The sequence below is a fragment of the Cryptomeria japonica genome, chromosome 1 (genome assembly GCF_030272615.1).
Source record: "Cryptomeria japonica chromosome 1, Sugi_1.0, whole genome shotgun sequence".
NCBI classification, from domain to species: Eukaryota; Viridiplantae; Streptophyta; class Pinopsida; order Cupressales; family Cupressaceae; genus Cryptomeria; species Cryptomeria japonica.
The window spans coordinates 543,349,313-543,373,232 of record NC_081405.1 but is presented as its reverse complement, the minus strand read 5'-3'; positions in this window follow the sequence as shown (position 1 = coordinate 543,373,232).

Genomic DNA, 23,920 nt, shown 5'->3' with positions numbered 1-23,920 from the left:
CAGAGTTGGAGTCTCATCATCTGAATCACTAACATCACTATCCACAATGGAGGAAGGTGGAGGAGGTAGAGAGGCTAAACTAGGAGAGCTTTCCTCAAAGTGAATACTCCTCTCAATGAATACCTCATGTGTCTCTAGATCCATCAATCTGTATGCCTTAACACCCTCAGGATATCCAACAAATATGCAAGGCCGACTCTGAGGTTCCAATGCCTTGCGTTTCTGCGGAGGTATGCGAGCCCATGCTGGACACCCAAAGACTCTGAAATGTCTCACAATCGGTTTCCTACCAGCCCAAGCGTCAAAAGGAGTAATACCTTGCAAAGCTTTGTGAGGAACCCGATTCTGGATGTGTGTGGCACAACTGATAGCCTCTGCCCAAAAGGCGGGATCAAGAGAATGTGCATGTATCATACAGCTAGCCATTTCTTTGAGAGTTCTATTCTTGCGTTCTGCAACCCCGTTCTGTTGTGGAGTGTATGCGACAGAATGCTGAAGATCAATCCCCTCAAATGTACAAAAATCCTCAAGTCTTTTGTTCACATATTCCCTTCCATTATCTGTGCAAAGAATCTTGACCACTTTCCCTGATTGCTTCTCCACATGAGTCTTGAAGTCCTGAAATCTGTCAAATACTTCACTCTTATGAATGAGAAAGTAGACCCAAGTGAAGCGGGAGTAGTCATCAATGAAGGTGAGAACATAGCGGGCCTTACTAAATGAAGGTGCTGGAAATGGACCTACTATATCGTTGTGAACAAGTTGAAGAACTTCCAAAGCTCTCCATGCTTTCCCTTTATCAAACTTCTCTTCGGGATGCTTGCCCATGGAACAACCTGAACATACACCCTCTGAAAAACTAATTCGAGGTAGACCTGTGACCATGTCTTTAGTGCTTAGCTGCTGAAGATAGTGGTAGTTGAGGTGACCAAACCACTCATGCCATAGCTTACTTTCTGAATTTGAATGAGTAAGCAAGGCCCTAGAAGGTGAACTTGGCACAAAGTGGGAAAATGAATAAAGCCTTGAGTTGTCATTGACTTGTCCCACTGCTACCAAGGCATCATCATCAAGTTCCTTTACCACAACTGAATCTGGTGTAAACTCAACCTTTTTCCCATTCCCATAGTGAGTGATTTGGTAGATGGAGAGAAGGTTGGTAGACAAGTTAGGAACATAGAGAACATTCTCAAATGTTCCATCATCCATGTCAACTGAACCTTTCCCTTCAACCTCTACTTGTGTATCATCACCTATGTAAATGTGAGGTACCTTAGATGGCTCCAATGAAGAAAACTGCTCCTTTGTAGAACCCATGTGATATGAGGCACCCGAGTCAAGTATCCATTGTTATGAAGAACCTGTTGTAGCCACAAATGCTTGCCCTTTTCCCTTAGACTGTGAGGAAGAGGAAGGAGATGAATCCTTCTTTGTGTAGGCGGATGGCAAGTTGATGTTGTTTTTCTTAAGAAGATTGGTTAACTCATCAACTTGCTTTGTGTGGCATCGATGCTCATCATGACCATACTTCTTGCAATATGCACAAGTTGGTTTATCCTTCTTAGGTGGTGTCCCCTTCATGGAAGAGGATGAAAAATCGCCTTGTGATGGAGAGGATGATTGTCCTTTTTCCTAGTGTGGCTTAAACTTAGAGTGCTTCTTCTTCTTGTTGGAATCTTTGCCTTGACTTCCTTGATTCCCTTGATTAGCCACCAAAGCCTTGGACTTTGAAGACTTGAGAAACCCCATGTTCAACAACTTAGATTGTTCCAATATTAACATTTTTGTGAAAGCATCAAATGAAGGCATAACATAAGAACTCCCCACTGTCAAATGATGAGTTTGGAAGCTAGACACAAATGCTGCATATTCTAGTGCAAGCTTGTCCAACAAGTTGAATATCAACTGAGCATCCTTTTTGTCAATTCCACAATCCTTAAGCTTTGCTCTTAGCTCATTTTCTTTGGTGACATAATCTTGGATTGTATCAAAACTCTTGGGATCCAAGTTGGTGAGCTCATTGTCAATCTGATAGCCTCTGATTTCATCAACTTGACCATACAATTTCTGAAACATATCCCAAGCCTCTTTGATTGTTTTATGCTTCTCAATGTGAAAAATGAGGTCATCTGATACATACTTGCGCAAGGTTCCAAGAGCCATGCAATTCTTTGTGAGCCATTCTAATTGAGCATTTGGATCAGCCTTAGGATCAGGTGGTGTTGTTATTGTTCCATCTATGTAATGTGTGAGACCCTTTTCCATTAATTTACTCCATACTTTAATTTTCCATGATGCATAATTATGTGGAGTTAAAGGTGGAAATTTATTAGGACTCATTGCAACAAAAATGGAAAGAGCACAAAGAGAGGCACAATCACACAAGACACCCCCCCAAATTCACTCAATCAAAGAACTCCCCCCACAAGTGATGATTTGGCACTTTATAATTAGTGCGTATACAATGGGCCACTTGCAAAAAATGGCAAAGTGGACTTCTGATTACAATTTTACAACTACCTCAATAAGGCCAAAAGAGACTCAAACTGATAATGCAAGAGATCTAACTAAGATCCAAGCAATTTACAAGTACCTAATAGGCCAAATAAGACCAATATATGAAAGTACAATTTTCACTCAAAATCTCTAAAATTTGATCATATATTATGAAAGTAGATGAAAAAACATGCACTTTCAAAAAAAACGGCACCTGAAAAGGAGGTCGTATGAGCTCAAACGAGGCCTTTGAAGTTGCATAATTGAGGATTGGACAGGTACAGCTGAGAGAAACCACAAATTCTGAAAAACTTGTCCATCAAAATCAGAAAATAACTACACCAATGCGAAGATCACAAAATTGTAGCCCATTTCAAAAAAAATTGCACCAAAAAAGGAGCAAAAATGAGCAAGATATGGCCTTTCAAAGTTGGACTGCAAAACTAAAAAGCTCAATGGAGTCAAAAAACTGCTGATGTGGTGCTGACGTCAGCCATTCACAGGATTAAATTTGACGTCCGTCTGGCCATCACAAAAATGTCAGCCCCTGCGTGGCGTCTGTACTATAGACGTGGCGTACGGCTGGACTGCGTGGCGCGGGTGACGTGGCGTACAGACTAGACTACGTACAGATTCTGTCGTGGCAGACAGAGGTGGCCACGGGCCAGTGGCCTCCTGCCACATGGCGAACGTGGGTCGCCGGTTTAAAAACTGTCGGCGGAAAGAGGCGCTGCCGGAGAAGAATATCCCAGCGGGCCTAGAGCCGAGGGGGTCCGCAGTGGCCAGGAGCTGAGGCGGCCGAAGGGAGAGCGAGGCGATCGGCAGGAGGTGCTAAGCAGTCGGCGGCGTGCCGAGCGGCCAGCGGGAGTTCTGCGGCGGCGGCGGGTGAGACTAGTCGGCGCAGGTCCCGGCGGCACGGTACACGGCAGGTCCGATAGTGCAGGTACTACCTGCAACACACGCAGGATACGGGCGAGTATGGGGGGGTCTGCGGACCCCTAACAACAACAAAAAAAAAAAAAAAATTATATTTTTTGATCGCTATTTTTCCGATTTTTTTTTGAAAAAAAAATTTCGAAATCTGTACGATAATAGCCAAAATGGGGAAAAAAATTTCTCACCAAAATAGGTCGACTTTATAGTCAAAATTTATGGAAACGGCCTCCCGGATTCAACGGTGATGTCCAAATCGCTGTATGACACCCTCAAAAAATGAAGATCCCCAAATCCGAAAATAGAAGTCTTCCACGATGTCTCCAAAAACCAATCAATGAAGCCCCAATAGCTTTGATACCATGTAGGATTTTGCCAAGATCAAGGGCACAATGAAAAGCATAAAAAGAGACAATAGAATGACAAGAACAAACTATATTCTCATCAATATGCAAAATGATCAACTGGATTAACCAATACAATGAATATAGGCCTTCTTATATAGGCAAGGCCATATGGATGTATGAGCACACAAATATGACATGTGGCTCAATGAGAAACAAGGGTAGGTAAGAAATACTAGGGGTAGGTAGGAGAAATAATATAATATTCCACAAGAGGTGGATGACCCACCAAATGTGGAGTGTAACAGCAAAATAAGACCACAAAAGGTGGAATTTCTCCTACAAGCTCTATCCCTATGTGCACACTTCCCTAAGTGTCTCAAATCCAAACTACGAAGAGATGCATTATCCTAAGTTAACTTAAGTAAGTGTAATAATATCCAAATGAATATTTATTTACACCAACAAAGCTAAATGTTAAAAGTAACCTCATTTTTTCTCCTTTTACTTTGCACTACTATCCAATTTCCTTCTGAGTTTGTAACACTATTATCCTCAACCAATTCCTTGATGGTATTTACTTCACCATTTAGGGACAATTTTTTTTATCTCTTTGAATTCCTTACCATTTCCTTGTTTGGTGGTGGAGCAGTATTAACAATCCCACCCGATAGGTGGGGGCCATCAAGAACCCTTGGTGTTGTTTGAGATCTACGTTATCTTTTAATTTATAATATAATACTTATTATTTTATTTTAGATTTTAGATTTGACAATATCAATATTTCTATGTATTTATTTTTGTTAGAAAATAAATAATCCATAAAAAATTAAGATTAATAAATAATAAGAAATTTGAAATATGTTTTTAAATATTTTTCAAAATAATATACATTTTTTAATTTATTTTGTATATAATAACAAAATTATTTCTCACATTTTTATATGAAAAGCTTCCAATGATGAAAAAGAAAACCGCTTATGTCATTCTCATCCATGTCCTTTAAACAAAATTTAGTTTATCTTTTATAAGTTTATTTTTTACTAAAATTATAATCTTTCAAATTTGTATTAGTTAAACTTTACCAATCTCAAATAGAAAAGCTTCCAATTAATTAAAAAGCACCTCTTTAAGTTCCAAATTTTGTCTGTATAAAAGGGCATAAAACAAGACATATGCAAACACTGTATAGAAAAAATATTCATATTTTCTATTTTCTATAAATAGATATCTCTGAATATCTTTGTATTGACACACAAGGGAGAGAACTGACTCGAATCAAAATGCAGAGAATGAATGAAAGTGAAAGGAGACAAATCGCTCAAATATTGAAGGAGAAATAAATATATCAAAGGCAAACCTGAATGCTTTTGGAGTTAAAAGGAGATTGCAGCGAAAAGCGAAAAACAATGTGATGATATAGTCCACAAGTTAAATCCAACTTTTAATGACTTACACTACATATTTCAACATCACATGTCTAAGAGAATGCTTTGTATTAGAAAGTGGAGAAAGAATACGAAGCAACCATTGGAAAAATAAAAAAGAATTGATCATAAAATTAGTCATAATTCAATAATAAAATACTTGAACAACAAATAAGAAATTTTGAAGTTGAATTTTAGAGAATTTATGACCACAATAAATCATCTATAACATATATGCCCAATTTCAATATCTTAGACATTTGTGAATCAAAAATAAATTAACTACAAACCAATTTAAATCATGTTCATAATCTCTTAACAAATAATCATGACATCTCTAAACTAAAATTACTTGCAAACAATACAAGTTGCTTTGCGCTTATAGATGTTACATTATTGCATGAGCAAACAATAAATCCAATCAAACCATTTTTTTCATATATGTTTTTCAAATGTTGAAAGGAAATAAATTTGTCTAATAGTTGCAATATCATGACATAAAATTGGCATAAATAAAGCCCAAAAATTACATTCTTAAAATTGTGTGATATTTCTATTGATTTTAGTATATTTAATTGTCTTAATGTATCATCTTTTGTATTAGAGAAAAAAAGGAAGTAGAAGATTACAATAATATTGAAAGAAATTAAATTTAAGCTCTATTTAATTTAATTTTGATTATTGTGTCTAATTTTCTAAAAAAAATTGGTGTAAGATTATATCATATGTCTAAAACAAACCATAAAACTAACCATAAAACTACTAACACTTCTTAATTATAGATTCACTTGTGAGAGACCTTGAAAAATCAAAATTATTTTTGCATATTTTCTTTTTCAAATTTGAAACTTGTTTCTTTTAGCTTGAACAAAGAATACAAGTTGAATGATGAGCACTTAATTTAATTTATTTAATTTATTACATGAAAATCGAGTTTAAATCAAGAGTACTTACTTTTAATTATTCGATTTAATTTCATTTTAGTTATTTATATTAATTTCATTGACACTCAAAATATTTTAATTCAGTTATTTAATTTATTTTTTAATTTTTAAATAATTATTAAATTTTAATTAGCTTAAAATTTATGGTGTTAATAAAAACTAGAAGCATTAAATTTGACATGTTTGTGGGGTAAACGTATAGAGTTGGGTCCCAATCCCGCAGAAGTCCGCAAGTTGGGAAATGAGCCCGCTAGAAACGAGTGCCCGATTTTTACAAATCGGGCACCCGTTTAGTTTCGGGTGCCCGAGCCATCAAAAAACGGGCGTTCGTTTAGCAACGGGTGCCCGAAGCTAAACGAGCGTCCGTTTTTGAAATGTATTTTTTTATTTTTTTAACCATTTTCCCATCATTTTTACTGTTTGGAAAATGGGCAAGCGTTTCTGAGGAGCACGGGTACCCATTTTTTTCACCTCAGCTGACCCCCTAGACCATTTTTACCTCCTTCCAAGTATTTAGCTTTATTTTTTATATTCTATTTTATTTATTTTTATTGTTTTTCATAAAAAAATGTTAATGTATTGTTATTTTTTAATTTTTATGTTTTAAAGTTTGAAAATCGTCTTTTATTTCATGTTTAAAATAGTTTTCAGTTTTCAAATATTGCAAAAAACATGAATAGTAAAAACCGTAGGAAAAAAACAAAAAACATGAATAGTATTTAAACCATAGGAAAAAAACAAAAATGTAAATGAACAGTAAACATTAGACGCAAAAAATAGACAATAAACCCTGAATAGAAAAATGAATAAACATTAGACGCAAAAAACAGACAATAAACCCTGCATAGAAAAATGAACAATAAACATTAGACGCAAAAAACAAACAATAAACCCTAAATAGAAAAATGAACACTAAACCCTAAATAGAAAAAAATGAACAAGTCCCAGGAGAAATTTGACTATCTTGGTTGATTAACCCTAAATTTGACTATCTTGGTTGATTAACCCTAAACCCTAAATTAACCCTAAACCCTAAATTAAATGGTGCTTAGTGATCAGTGTTTTTCCTAGCAGTGTTGTATCAAATGGAACATATATTTAGTTTTTGATTGGAGCTTTTAGAGTTAAATTTAGTTTTTTTTGGTTTTCAGTCTACCATAATCAGCAAAGGTATAATAGATCATCATGCATCTCAACATAACTACAAAATTACAAATCACCATAAGGTGATCCAACACATCATGGGTCCAAAGTAATCACAAAACATATATCAAACTAAGAAAACAATAAACACTCAGGGGCATACAATGCAACAAATGAAGCATCTAGAATAAGATCAAAGTAAAAATGAAAGATTTACATTCAAAATGTAAATGGCACAATCATACGCACATGGCCAAATCCACATCAAGAATGAAGAATGCAAATGAGTAAAAGGGACTGGCATTAGAGGGGCATAGAATATAGTGAGGGAAATGTTGAGGAGCCCCTAAATTTTATCCATGTCATTGTGTTTAGGTGACCTCTCAAGATTATGCACTATCATTGTGTCATAATGTGTCAAAAATATATTGGTTAGAGTATTGAACTAAGGCCTATACAAGTATGGTGGAAGACCATTGAGGGTAGTGTTAGTGTTGGTCTTAATGATAACAACTAATAATTAAGACTTCATGTATAAGGCATGGTGGCCCATTTTTTTGCATGATCAAGAGGATTGGCTATGATTAGAAATGGGTCATTGTAGATAGTGTAGGAATTGTCTAGGCTACAAGTGGATATCAACTAATACAATCACTACATCATTATGTTTTCATACATGTCAATATAAGGGTAGGCCATGAAAGTGTATGTTATAATTATTTGGTTTATCTTATACCAATTTGTAATAAAATGTAATTTGTTATACCAATATCTATCACTAGGCAATAATCATCTTGTAATTCTTTAGTACATAGTTTGCACAATGGTGGGAATATGTAATTATTTTAGATGAAATAGAAGTATTATCAATTGCGAAGTATCATATTTATAATCCATCACATGTTACTAAGAATTATGAATAAGCTCCCAACTACCTATGATGCTTGAGACAAGTATGGAGGTAGGTAACATCACAAAAAAATTTATCTAAGAGGGGTTTTTCTTCAACCTAATTATGTTCATTATTAATGTAGGCTTATGAAAATGGATCTTAAGACTCCTTTTAATTATGGACATGAAAATTGTTAAGGGAGAATCAAGGTAGGGTTGTCTAATAAATGTTTGTTGATTTCTCGAAAGGATTGGACTTAGTGACCTACTTGCCTCAAATGGAAAGCAAGAAAGTATAAATAGAAGGTGTACATCAAGAGTTTGAGGTATTGCAATCTTATTGTAGCAATATTAGTAAAGTGTTGGTTGGTTTGCAAAATGCACATGAAAATAGTAGAGTGTGTGTTGGAAGTTAATGTATTATATTATGTGAAAGCATTAATTGAAATAGTAAAATAAGAACCAACAAGAAGGGAGAGTTGAGGGTGGTGTCTATATAGGGTAGATGAGTTACGTATTCTAATATATGACAAATTTTCTTGGATAGGTTTCATTATAAACCCCACTAAATTACTTAAAAATTTACACGTCTATATAAATTTATTTTGCCAAGTATATATTAAATTAAAAAACTGATTATATGTTTATATATGTATGTATCATTTTACATTTAGAATGAATTGATTCTAAATTTTTTATGATAATTGCTTGTATTTCATTACCAAATGTTTATTCTAATTGATATAATTGATGTACATAATTAAAATATATTTTAAAAATTATTTAATATGTAAATAAAAGTTGATCTTAAGTAAATAAATTATTTAATATGATATAATGAATTTCCTCTTAAGTATCACCATCGAAGGGTATGTGATCTTCATCTACAAAGGGAATGAAACAATCTACAATAGGATCCTCTAGGAATGGAGAGATATGAGGGTCTCCATGGATCTCCTAAAGTCTATTCCAAAGCGTGTGGGGGAAATCAATATCCAATGCAATACACATAGAATCATGATCTTGATACTAGATCAAATCACTCCTACATGGTCAATGATGTTACACCAAGATTATATATTTTCTAGTGTTTCTAGTTTAGGTATGACTCCATACATAAAAGGAAAATGATTAAACCACCTAAAACTTATGAAGATACTATTTTACAAAAGAATCATAGTTATCCCTTTCTAATTTTACCACAAAAGGATGAATAGAGAAACCTATGATGCCTCCTCAAATAAAACCTTAAAAAATCAATAAAATCAATACATATCAAACATATCAAACAAATTCATCTCATGTAAGACGGTCATTTTCAAGTGCCAAGATGTCCAAGTAAATGACTAGAATGTGAAATCACAAAAAATGGTCATTTATTCAAGCTTCAACTTAGTGTAGTACTACTAGTAGTACATGTATTGACAAGTTCATAGATATAACTTATGACTTTAGCTTATGATTATTTTTATGATTTTGATGGAACTTATACTAATTCAACTTTAGATGTTAAAAAGTATTGTTTGAGTTGCATGGGCATTATGATGTTTTATTTTGTAGAATTTTTCTTATACTTTGATTTAAGAGGATAATATTTCTTAAATGATGCTTATTATTACCCACCTATTAATAATATTATAGATCTATGTGAGTTTCCTTTTTTATATTTAAGTTGCTAAATTGTATTTAATTATAAGTTTTTTTGGAAGGTGAAATGTAAATTAAATAGTTTGTAATTGTAATTGTAAATTTTCAAGTTTGTAAATTTTCATGTTTGTAATTGTAATTGTAAATTTTCATGTTTGTATATATATGCAGATTATTTTCACATGATGGATGAGTTTGAGATAGATGAGCTATTAGGTATAGTACCACCTCCACCTCCACCGCCTCCACCTCCACCTCCACCTCCACCTCCACCTCCACCAGAGCAGTTGCGACAAACAATTAGGACAAATATTGATGCTTTGATTAGAGATATTCACACTATTAGGCGTGAGCCTCATCCACCCCCTTAGTTGTTACGCCTTGCGGATAGTATGCAAGGCATTGTACAGTCTGTGCAGGCATTAGATAGAGAGCTAGATAGCTATCGTAGCTGGCGTGAGGGATTGCGTGCATTTTACGCAAATGGCCTCACATACAAACAAGTTAATGATTTAAAAATAACAAAAATAGATTTGAAAAAATATTTTGTGAACCCTAAGATGGGTGAAGAGATAGATCCAAAGAAACCACGGATCTCTATTCGATGGTGTAGGCACCCGGGCATTGCTAGCCACTTTTGGGAGAGGTGGTGGATGGTCTTTGACCATCTACCACTCCAATCATGAGGTCGCAATGTATTTTTTGAAGAAATTATGGGTAGAATTTGAATTGGGCAAAAAGCCCAATTACTTTGATATTAGATCTTTTCAAGGGGTTGGGAGAGGCATGCCCCAAGATAGGCCAAGAGCAAAATTGAGCGACAAGGTTAGAAACCGTGTGCGCGATGATCCATTGGTTCCTCTTCCATCACCAGTTGTTCCAGCACCTTCCCATCATCAAGCAATGGATTCTGCTCTAGGTTCATTGAGTGCCATGTCGGGCAGTTTGGTACAGCAGTTGCGGGAGGTGAGGGTTACCCCCTGCTTAGCACATGTTTGCACGAGTTGTGGGGATGTATATAGGGGTCCACATAGTGAGGCTGCCCCTGGAGGAGATGGTGATTTTGATGATGCTGATGCCGCCCATGGTGGTTACGATGATGCCGAGGAGGCTGCACATGCTAATGTCATCTCTTCGTATGTTGATCTCCTATGGGCAGACGATGATCAGCCTAGAGAGGTACAAATTTATTTGTATAATTTACAGTGCAATATTAAATTCTTTATATATACACATATGAACCATAACATGAGTCAATTTTTTCTGAATAGAGGATGGATCACACCACATCATTGAGGAACCGACAGCATGTTACCTCAATACCTAGAGATGTTGGTGCCCCATTTACGGTATGTACTTTCATCTAGATAGATTGTATTGATATGAACATTTAAAATAAACAATAAATTTTTTAATGTAATGATTTACATATGATATGTTTTTTTCAATTTTGTAGGGTGCTTCATGTAGCACTGAGGTGGGTAGTTCTTCACGTGACCCATGGACCACTGAGGCTCAGCCTCATATACCACTAGTATATTTTTCATCCATTAATTTGAAGTGTTTGCATGCTTACTAATTTAAGTACAACTTTGATCATGTTCGTTATTTTTTGCAATTGTAGGCTTCTGGATCGTTTGATGGCGCATCACATGTACGCCTTCGACCATTAGTTACTTTCCCTGCATCACATGTATCCTTTTCTGTGATAATCTTGTAGTATATATATATATATATATATATATACTTTATAATTTATGTATATATACAAGTTTGATTCATGCTTTATATATGTTGTTCAGGTCCACACCACTACCAATATTGGTACGGCTATGGGGTTTAGCCAGATGCAACCATCGACATTATCATTTGAGGCACGATGATTACAAAAATAATTTCTAATTTCTTTATACTGTGTACCTGTCTTTTATATGGATTATCAAAATTGATATACAATGTTTTTTTTTGTAGGACTTGGCTATGACCACTTTTCTTGTTCATGATAGTGGACCTCCACATATCAGTGAGGGCATTGTCCAGCACAGTCGTATGGTAATTTATTTTAAAAAATTTAGTATTTAATTACTTTATAAGTGAATTATGCAAGTAACTTCTTCTCATGTAAAATCTTTTAATAATGCACAGGAGGGTGCAAACACTGATATTGCACAAACACAGGATGGTGCATCTCAGGACCACGTGCAGCAGGATGATTCATCTCAGCCACCTTCACATGGAGTGAAGAGGACTACAGATGAGATGCACGCGAGTTCTTAGATTGTATATTTTAGATCATGTCATGTTATTGTATTGTGGACTTTTTATGATGACACTTGTTATGTTATCCCGGGACTTGTTGTTATGTGTTATGTGATTTGTAAAGCGGAAAATCGCGATCGAACCCTAGTTGCTCTCCCCTCTTCCAACTCTGAGGAGAGAGAAGGGAGATTCACTAGGGTTGATGGTTTTCACTTAGGGGAGAGACTTTACATTCAAAAGAGGGGTTGAAACCCACAAGATCCAATCCCACACAATGCAAGATTGGATGCTAAATGTGTTTCAAGGGTTAAGAAAGCAAAGCTACCCTCTTTTGTAAAGAATGTAGATAGAATGATTAAGCTAGGAATGCATAGAAAGTGATAAAGATTCGCTTATAAGCTGAGATAGGGATATAGGATGAAGCTGCGGACCTAGAATTAGCAGTGAAATGTCGATACGGTGCTGTCCTGCAAATTTGAGCAAAAGTTGTCAGGACGATGGCACCCGAGCGCCACGGTCCTCCAAAAAATCCGCGAAACGAAGGGGGATCTGTTCGTCTCTGCACAAGGATTCCAGATCTTCAATTTCAGCCGCGTACCTGCAACCTACACACAGAAAAGCGAAGACGATTGGGGGGTTAGGGATTAGGGGTTTGCCTTTAGGTCAAACCCCGGTTTTGGAATTAACCAAGAAATGAGCAAGTGTTGTAAATGTAAATGTATGTAAAACAAGTACTAATACCTTGTTCTAAGGATGTTTGTATCCTTATGTGCGAAGGTATAGATGTTGTATGTTGTTGTAGTATGTTGTATGTAGTATGTGATCTCCTCTTCAATGGTTGAATGCTTGTCTTGAATGCAACACTTAGCCTTGAATGGAGACTTAGAATGATCAATTGCTTGAAAGAATGCTTGAATGCTTGAGTATAGTTTCCACGACTTTTCCCTCATGTGTGTCTCTCCCCAAATGAGAGAGAAAAATGTAGTTTATATACTTGTCATTTAGGGCTGATAGACTGATTTTCCCGACCTTAGGCCGACCAGGAAAGTTAATTTCCAAATTGCAAACAAAAAGACCCGAGACCCCTTAGGAGACCGGGCCCAAAATAGGCCCAGGGACCAGGGCGCTGGGCGCCATGGTCCTGGGGGACCAGGGCGCTGGGCGCCCTGGTCCTAAAGGACCAGGGCAGCGCCCTGGTCCCACCTCCCAGGACAGCAGGGTGCGAAGGAGGTTCAGGCCAGGGTGCAAGAAAATGCAGTTTTCAGTGTCGTGAGCAAGTTTTAGGGTCTCCATTCAGGTTGCGTGGTGCGTCGCCATCGTGAAGACCGAAATGCAGTCGAAATTGCAAGTGTCGCAATTTTAGGACGCTACATTTAGCCCCCACTTTAGCTGGAGTATGTATGCTCATACTTCCGGTAAAGTACAAGGAAACAACATTGAAAGACTTTCACCACGTCAAGGAGGCAAGATACACCAAGCCCCCAGTGGACTAAGGATCTTACGACTTCGATTGACCAAGTAAAAGGGAAGATCACGAGGGAGAACCATGACTGTTAGTAGTAAGGTTCCCTCACTATGAGTCATGCAAGAAAGATATCAAAAATTTTCAAGGCAAGGCTAAATTTACCAAGAAATTTTCAAGTATCTTGAAAAGATATGAATGGGATGTATGCCCCCCTACGTTAAAGCGATCGCACATGCCTCACCGAGGTTGATTGCTTTAAGGTAGTGATACATATAAGAATGAGAAAGGAAAGGAGCACATTATCGCAAGGATTTAGCCCCCAAGTGTGAGATAAGCCCAAGGATAATAGCCACAAAACACAAAGCACAAGGTGACTTCGCTTTCCTCGGGGTCAGTATGCTGTATGATAATTCATGTATATCATATGTATGTATGCATAATTGTTCTTCATTCCCCAATCAAGGAAGGTCACCTAGAAGAAGGGAACACATGTGTCTTTTGAGTCAACATAAGAGAGATCGAGAGATCTCAATGCTTTGCATCGTCCTCAAGTAGACAACACTAAGGACAACAAATAGAAGAATGAGAATAACATATAGAAGAAGTAACACAAGAGAGGAGGAGAGAATCTGCTATGCTAATGTAACTAGTCTAGCACGTCATCTACCCCCCGATCTTGCTGATCAATGTTTCAGGAAGGCAGGGAACACGCTAGAGGAGGAACATTCAACACAGCAGATGGAGCTATCACAAGATCCAAACAAGGGCTATGTTCATGTTCCAAGCCACGCTATTCTTGTCTAGGAGCTAGGATAAGTGCTTTAGAAAATTCACTAGATAAATGGTTATCAATATCAACAAGTTCATATTCACTATCAGAAGCAAGAGGAGTAACATTTTCATCATGAATAACATTTTCATCTATATCATCATCAAGATTTATAAAAATAGGATCTTTAACTCGCACAGGATCAAGACCATCATGCATCTTATGTTTAGGAGATTTAGGCTCAATGTCCGGCTGAGGAGAAAATGGAATAATGCTTGTTGAAGGTGTTTTTGGAGATTGCAAAGTTTGAGAAGCAGCTGCTTGAGCCCTAAGACGACGCTTTCGTCGGCGTTCACGTGCAGAACGATTACGTCTAGTCTTAGTAGGAAGTGGAGAAGATTGAGGAGGAGGAATGTTCTCATCCTTATCACTTGGGTGTTTAGGTTGTGGTCTCTTAGGCTGGATAATAGGAGAAGAAGAAGGTCTCTTCTCTCTATAAAAAGAAGGAGGAGGAACTGCTCCATATAAAGGAGGAATTTTTGGTTTAGGAAGAAGACCAAGTCCATCATGACGAGGAGGTATAGGTCTACTTTTAGAAGGTTTATTAGGCATAGACATAATCACATCCATGGGAACGGGTTGGGAATCTTCTTGACGAAAGACATTAGTTTTATCTTTCAAAGGAAGAACTTCCTTCTCAAGAATGATAGGAATATCAAGTTTAGGTGTTCTAGGTTCACTTAGAGATAGGATCATATCTGTTTTCCACTTTTGATAAGATTTGAAAAGATGATCACTTCGCGAAGGAAGAGATTGGAATTGTTTAGGCCAAAAGTAATCAATAGGAACGCTAGAAGTTCTTTCAGCTGGTTTAAAGAGACTATGATTGACAGTAACAACTTCACCATTATGGGGAAATTTCAAACACTTATGAATAGGAGAAGCAATAGCTTTCATGGAAGATAGCCAAGGATAGCCAAGCTTCACACGAAATTGTTCGGACGAAGGAATAATAGCAAAGTTCACATCAAGGGATTTGTTATGGACCTCAATAGGCAATGTAATAGAACCAATTGCAGGAGAAGAAAATGCATCAAATAGTTTCACAATCACATCTGTTTTGTCATAAATCACTTGATTCAATTGCAAAGTAAAAAGAAATTCTTCAGTAATAACATTAATCATGCATGAAGGATCAATAAGCACTCCACGGCAAGGTGTATTCTTGACTTTTGCAACTATGTATAAAGGACCATCAGGTGCCCTAATGGTTTCACTGGAATCAAATGTGATGGAAGGTTCTTTAGGATTTTCTTGCTACTCTACAAAGTTAATCACATTCGGAGCCATAGACACAAGACCAGCAGATGAGAGAGAGGAATCATTAGCCTCAATCGCATTAGAAGTATGAGAAGGTAATGGATCAGTGAAAATCTGAAGATTTTGATTAGGAGGAGCTACAGATGTATTGCCTTTATCATTCACTCCAGAAACAGAAATAGTATTATTATCAATCAAATCTTGAATTTTACCCTTTAAAGAAAAACATTTTTCAGTATCATGCCCAGGCTGACGATGAAATTGACAAAAAGCTTTGTTATCAAAATAAGGTGAAGTAATCTTTGCAGGATCAATTTGTCTTATAGGAGGAAGAGTAAGCACATTTTGTTCCAATAACTTATTCATAATACTATGCAATGATGCATTCAAAGGAGTATACTTTCTTTCTTTCTTGAAAAATTTAGAAATAGGAGGCACACCTGATGCTGCATTCACATTGTTGTTGATGATGTTTTCATTGAATTTGATGGAATCTCTGTTCGGTTTAAACTTCCCAAATGGTTTTTGACTGCTATCACCCTTATCACTCAGAGCCATAGGATGTGATTGTTCCATTTGACTCACAGTCAGTTGATAATTGTGAAGAGTTGCACACAACTGTTGGAAAGAAGTAAACTCAGAAAACAGAAGTTTGTCTCGAATATCTTTTTGTAAATTAGAGATAAAGATTCTTTGAATATCATTGTCAGGCACTGGAAAAGAAATTTGAGCATACAAATGCTTATATCTACCAATGAAATCAGTCACTTTTTCTTTAACACCTTGTTTACAATGCATTAAATCAATCAAAGTAACTTTAGGACTTATATTGTTTTGAAATTGTTGAATGAAAGCATTTGCAAGTTGTTCGAAAGAAGTAATAGAATAGGAAGGCAACGAGCAATACCATTGTAGGGCTTTATCTCTTAATGTTCTAGTGAACAGTTTTGCAAGCAACCTTTGGTCATAAGCAAAATCAGTACATATTGTTTGAAAAGGCTTAACATGTGTTAGAGGATCACCTTTACCATTATAAAGCTCCAAATGCAGGATTTCAACATGTTTAGGAGGGATAGCTCGAACAATGTCAAGAGAAAGTGGGCTCGCAATATCAAATGTGGGCACACTAAACTTAGATTGATTCATAGAGGCAATTTGTTGCTGTAAAGAAGAGACAATTTGTGCAAGATTGTTAATGGTTGCTTCAGTCGAAGAATTCATATTAGATGTGTTAGATTGAGATGGAGGTGTTATGTTATTGAAAGAAGGTAGAGAGTAAGGCGGTGGGACTCTATGATAATTAGTCATAGGAGATGATTGGACAGAAGGAATACTACAAGGAGGAATGGAATGATTAAACAAACTGCCCCCTTGCATCATGTTCATTTGTGGAGATATAATAGGGACACTCATTGAAGGAATGAATGAAGAAGTTGGATTAAATGAAGGAAGAGGGTTAATTGAAGAAGAAGGGTTGCCCCCATGACTGGTGATCACAGGAGGAATGTCTTGTGTAGAAGTAGCCATTATGTTTGATGTAAAGGTAGGTATGCTAGCAATAGAAGTCATCAAAGGAATAGAACGATTGTCTTGAGTAGGAGGTTGTGTATAACCTAAGGTTTCGGCACAACTTTTCATAGGCATCACATTCGAATCCACAATGTGTGCAATACCACACAAAATATCAATTCCATTCTTATCACTTTGAAGCATACGTTTTAGACCCTCAATTAAAGGAAGAGCTTGACTATCGGGGTATTCTTGAGACATCCATTGTCGAAAATCGTCAAATTGGTTATCCAATTTTGAAAGTTGTTCTTCAGAAACCTCATGGAGAGCTTCTTCATCATTAGGAGGATTAGAGGAATTACCCATGTCCTCGTTAAAAAGGCTATTCAAATTAGGTTCCATCTCCTCGGTAATTAAACCTCGGAAAGACTTAATTCTACGGCTTCGTCTAACGGGAATAGTGTAAGTAGGGCTTATTGTTGTAAAACTCATGCACTAGAAAGAGAGAGAAGATTTTGAATTTAGAGGTAGCAATTTTCAGTAAAATCAGCCAATCTTCTGGATTTAAGCTGTTAAATGCAATCACGACAGTCTCCTGAAATTTCGGAAAAAATGTCCGGGACCGTGGCGCTCGGAGTACAACACGGTCCTTGCAACTTTTTTCAAAATTTGCAGGGATGAAAGGTATGATGATTTTAAAGCTAATCTGAAAAAAATTGAGTGATTTTACGATCTGTAGATAGGCCAAATTAAAGTTGCAAATTCAAAATTGAACCCTACCAAGATTGTCGAAAAATGCAAAATTTGAATTTTTGAAAAAGAGAGGGAAACTGAAATTTTGAATTTTATGATTTTAGAGGGAATGTCAAAAGTAATGCAAATTTTGAAATTTAAAAATTGACTCAATTTCACGCAAAATTCAATTTTGAAAGCGGAAATTAAAGTTGTTGTAATTAAGCACTTAACTTCAAAAGTCACAAATTGCAAGAATTTGAATAAAGCACTGAAATTTCGAATGAATGCAAACACACTTTTCAGATTTAGGATAGTAAGAACACAATTTTGACACAAAATTTCAATTTCGATGATTTTTGAATGTTTAGAAGCCTTAATCCAAGCAATCACAAGACCAACTTTGACTTTAATTTTGAAAGTGTTAGATTTGATAAAGGCAGCCAAAATTCTGGATTTTAGCAGGAAAATACAGTAAGATCTCGCTCCCGAAATTTTGGAAAAAATGTCGGGGACGATGGCGCTCGGAGTGCACACGGTCCTCGCAACTTTTTTCCAAATTTTCAGGGATGAAAGATATTTTAATTTTATGCCGGAATCCAAAGTTACAGCTGATTTGGATATGTTTTGATCAGTGAAATTGTCGGACAAAGGTTGAATCAAGAGGGTTTCAAAAATTAGGGTTTTGACACTTAACCACTTAATTTTCAAAATTAAAGCACAGATATGAACTGATAATTTGTAATAGAAGGGCAGATCTAAAACAAGCATTAATAATTAAACATTTTGCAAGCTTAATTTTCAAAAAGAAATTTTAGGGTTTTTATGCAATTAACCTCTAAAATTTTGCAAAAGATCAAACATGGAAATGTAATCAAGGAATCCAATTTTCAGATCTAACTATGAATAATCAGAAAGGATGTTCACGTCAGGTTCACCAAAATGTAAAGTGGAAAATCGCGATCGAACCCTAGTTGCTCTCCCCTCTTCCAACTCCGAGGAGAGAGAAGGGAGATTCACTAGGGTTGATGGTTTTCACTTAGGGGAGAGACTTTACATTCAAAAGAGGGGTTGAAACCCACAAGATCCAATCCCACACAATGCAAGATTGGATTCTAAATGTGTTTCAAGGGTTAAGAAAGCAAAGCTACCCTCTTTTGTAAAGAATGTAGATAGAATGATTAAGCTAGGAATGCATAGAAAGTGATAAAGATTTGCTTATAAGCTGAGATAGGGATATAGGATGAAGCTGCAGACCTGGAATTAGCAGTGAAATGTCGATACGGCGCTGTCCTGCAAATTTGAGCAAAAGTTGTCGGGACGATGGCGCCCGAGCGCCACGGTCCTCCAAAAAATCCGCGAAATGAAGGGGGATCTGTTCGTCTCTGCACAAGGATTCCAAATCTTCAATTTCAGCCGTGTACCTGCAACCTACACACAAAAAATCGAAGACGATTGGGGGGTTAGGGATTAGGGGTTTGCCTTTAGGTCAAACCCCGGTTTTGGAATTAACCAAGAAATGAGCAAGTGTTGTAAATGTAAATGTATGTAAAACAAGTACTAATACCTTGTTCTAAGGATGTTTGTATCCTTATGTGCGAAGGTATAGATGTTGTATGTTGTTGTAGTATGTGATCTCCTCTTCAATGGTTGAATCCTTGTCTTGAATGCAACACTTAGCCTTGAATGGAGACTTAGAATGATCAATTGCTTGAAAGAATGCTTGAATGCTTGAATGCTTGAGTATAGTTTCCACGCCTTTTCCCTCATGTGTGTCTCTCCCCAAATGAGAGAGGAAAATGTAGTTTATATACTTGTCATTTAGGGCTGATAGACTGATTTTCCCGACCTTAGGCCGACCAGGAAAGTTAATTTCCAAATTGCAAACAAAAAGACCCGAGACCCCTTAGGAGACCGGGCCCAAAATAGGCCCAGGGACCAGGGCACTGGGCGCCATGGTCCTGGGGGACCAGGGCGCTGGGCACTCTGGTCCCACCTCCCGGGACAGCAGGGTGCAAAGGAGGTTCAGGCCAGGGTGCAAGAAAATGCAGTTTTCAGTGTCGTGAGCAAGTTTCAGGGTCTCCATTCAGGTTGCGTGTTGCGTCGCCATCGTGAAGACCGAAATGCAGTCGAAATTGCAAGTGTCACAATTTTAGGACGCTACATGATTATATATAGGACTTTTTATTATGTCATTTCCTTGCTATTATGATATCAGGTCATGTTATGTGATTTGGCGCACTCTAGTGATTATATATGTGATACATTGTTTTGTTATTATGTTATTTGGACTTGTTTTAATGTCATTTCCTTATTAAATTATTATTTCAAGACTTGTTGTTATAGTGCAACAATTTATAATTCAATGTGCACAAAATAACATTAAGAATAAGATAACTAATACAATATTGTTTATGAAACCAAAATTGTATCAAATGTAGACAAATACAATGTTAAAGGGACAAAGAAAAACAATTATCATGATTAAATATTTAAAAGAGTTCACACAAGTATCGACTTATTAATTATAAATGAATCTCATAGAGGAATCATGATTTTCATGATTATATAAAAGGATTATTAATTATAAATGAATCTCATAGAGGAATCCAATAGATTGATGGAACTAAGGCTAACCAAATTATTAGGAAGCTACAAACATAGTATCAACTTTCCTCTTAAGTTGACCACACTACTTTACTAGTGTATTGATGGTTTATTAATGCGGATAGTAGTGGTATGAAAAGCATGGACTTCATGGTACTAAAATAAAAAAGTACACTATAAATATAGATTTGTCATACAATGATAAATATAGAGTCAGGTCATATTTAAGACATAATTCTATATTTGAACTTACAATTAATCTATGAAGAGATTACAATAAAATAAATATATCATAAAAAATTAGAATTCAATTGTAACACAATTACAATGTGCACAAAATAACATTAAGAAGAAGATAACTAATACAATGTTGTTTATGAAACCAAAATTGTATCAAATGTAGACAAATACAATGTTAAAGGGACAAAGAAAAACAATTATCATGATTAAATATAAAAGAGTTCACACAAGTAACGCAAACTTACATGCATATAAATTTGATTCAACCCAATGTACCATCTGCATCCTCTCTCTTCTGCAATGCGTCTATGATTGCCTCATGCTCTTCTACTAAAAGTGTCCACAATACCTTATTAGCAGGTCTACCTTTGTATCTTTCTAATTTGATGTTTGTTGCCACCACCAAATGAGAATAGTGTATAATCTTCTTTTCTGATTGGTAGTCTTCATAAGCTGGTAAGCCATTCCTTCTTGTTAAGTATTTGCATAGCCATGTACCAACCACCACAATAGACCCAACTGGATACTGAAAACCATCATCATCTACTTGATCACATATCAACTTTTTCTTAGGTTCTACACATCTAGCTAGCCAATACTCACATGCTCATCATTATCCTCAGGTGCAACAACAGCATACACATGTCCTATAAAACAAATTTAAGTACAATGTGTAGAAATAAAACTTGTTAGAATTTATAATTCAAATATGTAATCATAAATTATATGACAATACATAAAAATATATAATTTAAAATTATAAACAATAAATTGAATTAAATTACCAGGTTGTATGAGGTCTGAAACATGATCATAATCTTCTGATGCAAATGCATGATCGGGGTCTTCATTTCTTCTAACATCTTCATATTGTGTCTCAGTAGGTGTTAAGGATTTGTGTTGCCATTCTTTGACCCATTCCGTATTCTCGCATTCTTCCCATTCACCTGCAACACAAAATTGACAAAAACATGCAAGCTCTCTAGTCCATATAGTTCAAGTGTTAGAATTAGAACTCTTAAATGAATGCCATCTAGCTAACCCATTTATTGTATCACAATCATATCTTGGAAGGATATTCTCCTCTTTAACTAGCCAGAAGAAACGTCTAATTGTAGAGTTTTGACTTGATCCAGTGGATAAATTTGCACTACACCAATCCACAATTGCACTTGCATTTTTAAATTTAGCCTTTTCCTCGAATTTGAGTTGCTCTCTACAAAGGGCTCTCTTAACACATGCACCGGCACCGTCATGTTCCCCTTTCCCATGTCCAGCCTCAAAAAAACTCCAAATGTGTTCGATATTAGTTTTCTTATGAATCCTACTCAACCAATAAAACATTCTAGCATTCTTGAATTGCCCTGTGTAATTATCAGACCATATTAGATGTTGTGTCATCTAAATTTCTCTCTCCCTCAAATTCTGAAAAAAGGTCTTGAAGCAAAACTAGACAAACTCAGATGAGTGTAATTTATTATCACTCATATAGAAATGGTACTCTCTCAAAATTTTGTGATCCTCTTGTGTACTATCTAGTGCATGCCTATAGACAATATGGGCAAAAATTGATACCTGCACTGAATTGTAGTATTGTGATTGTACCTCATATTGTGGTGCAAGTGTGTAGTTCTCTACAAAGTCAACAACCGAAAGTATACTACCAACAGGAAATGTATCCTTACATATTCGAAACTGACCATCGAGCCATCTAGCATTTTGAGTGTGTTTAACATATTTAGGTATGATGTTACTCTTGAATTCATTCATAAATGCATGAACACTAACTTTTTCAGTGATTAGATCGCATCGTTTTCCAACCTTTCCATCCTTCAGTGGATACTCAATAGTTTTAAATCTTTTAACATCAATTAATTGTTGTCCAAAATCATTTGAAATATTTTCATGCAAACATTCATCCAACAATGCAAGATTGCCACATATACCACATACACCAGAAACACATGCATTGAAAAGGAAATTTTGTTCATTTAGTGGGTTGCAAAACAAACTTGAAATAAAGTCCTTTATAGGTTCAGGTGGTATATTTATACCACATTCTTGGAACATTCCATTACTATGCATGGTAACACGTATATATCGAAATACATCATAATGGTAGCGAAATTGAACATGAGTTTTGCAACAACATGTGACTCTTTCCTTGTTAATTTGAACATACCAAGGTTTACACTTTTCAAAAGACCTTTGACAAATGCTAATAGTCAACACTTTATCATCCAAAAAAATTTTATACAATTCAGTTTGAGTCATGTCCAATAGGTGTTTTGGATGTGGATCACGAATTTTTGACCCAACTCTTAATTTAAGAACATCTCTAACATTAGGTGATACTCTCGTATTATCATGTCAGAATTTTTCGATTAAATTTTTGACTTTACCAGTAAGTTTCATATCAAACCTTGGTAGTCTACCACTAAAAGTCCACAATTTGTTTGTCGGATCACTTTCAAAATTAACTCTTCTTTTTACAGCTCTTGACAAAGTTTTGCAATGAATATTAAGATATCCACTTATGTTACTCATCATTCTTTTATTAGAAGTTGTTTGGATTACTAAAGCTGTTGTTATTGCCCGTCGTGCCGCATTTTTATCTTTAGAATGACTTTTCTTTCCAATTGTATCAAAGGTGCTAGCAATAGTCGATACAACTTGTTTTAAAGACGACTCCTTCTTCTTGGGTTTGACATAAAAGCCTAACTTCTTCATCACTTTTTGCATTTTAGTCATTTTAATTAGTTGTACCATTAATTGACATTGAAACCCAAATTTCTTATTATAAAAAAAATTTCTAAACAATCTATTTGCATGTGTCCTAATCTGTCTCCATGAAACCAAGCCAGGAAGGTTGTCTAGTACATCACTTTTAATTTCAAAATTTTCATTCATTTGATTATCATTCAAACATGTTTCATTTTCAATTGGTGTTTCCATGTCTACATACACATTATTGGTTTTAGTTGCAGGTGGATTTTCAATTTCATTTGGAGTTTCAAATTTGGTTTCAATTTCAGTTTCAAGTTGAGATCTAGTTTCAGTTGGGGTTTCAATTTGGATTTCAATTTCACTTTCAACTTGACTTCTAATTTCATTTGGGGTTTGATTTTCAATTAGAATTTCATTTAATAAGTAACCTGCTTCTACTAAATCACCAATTTATTCATGAGAAAAAA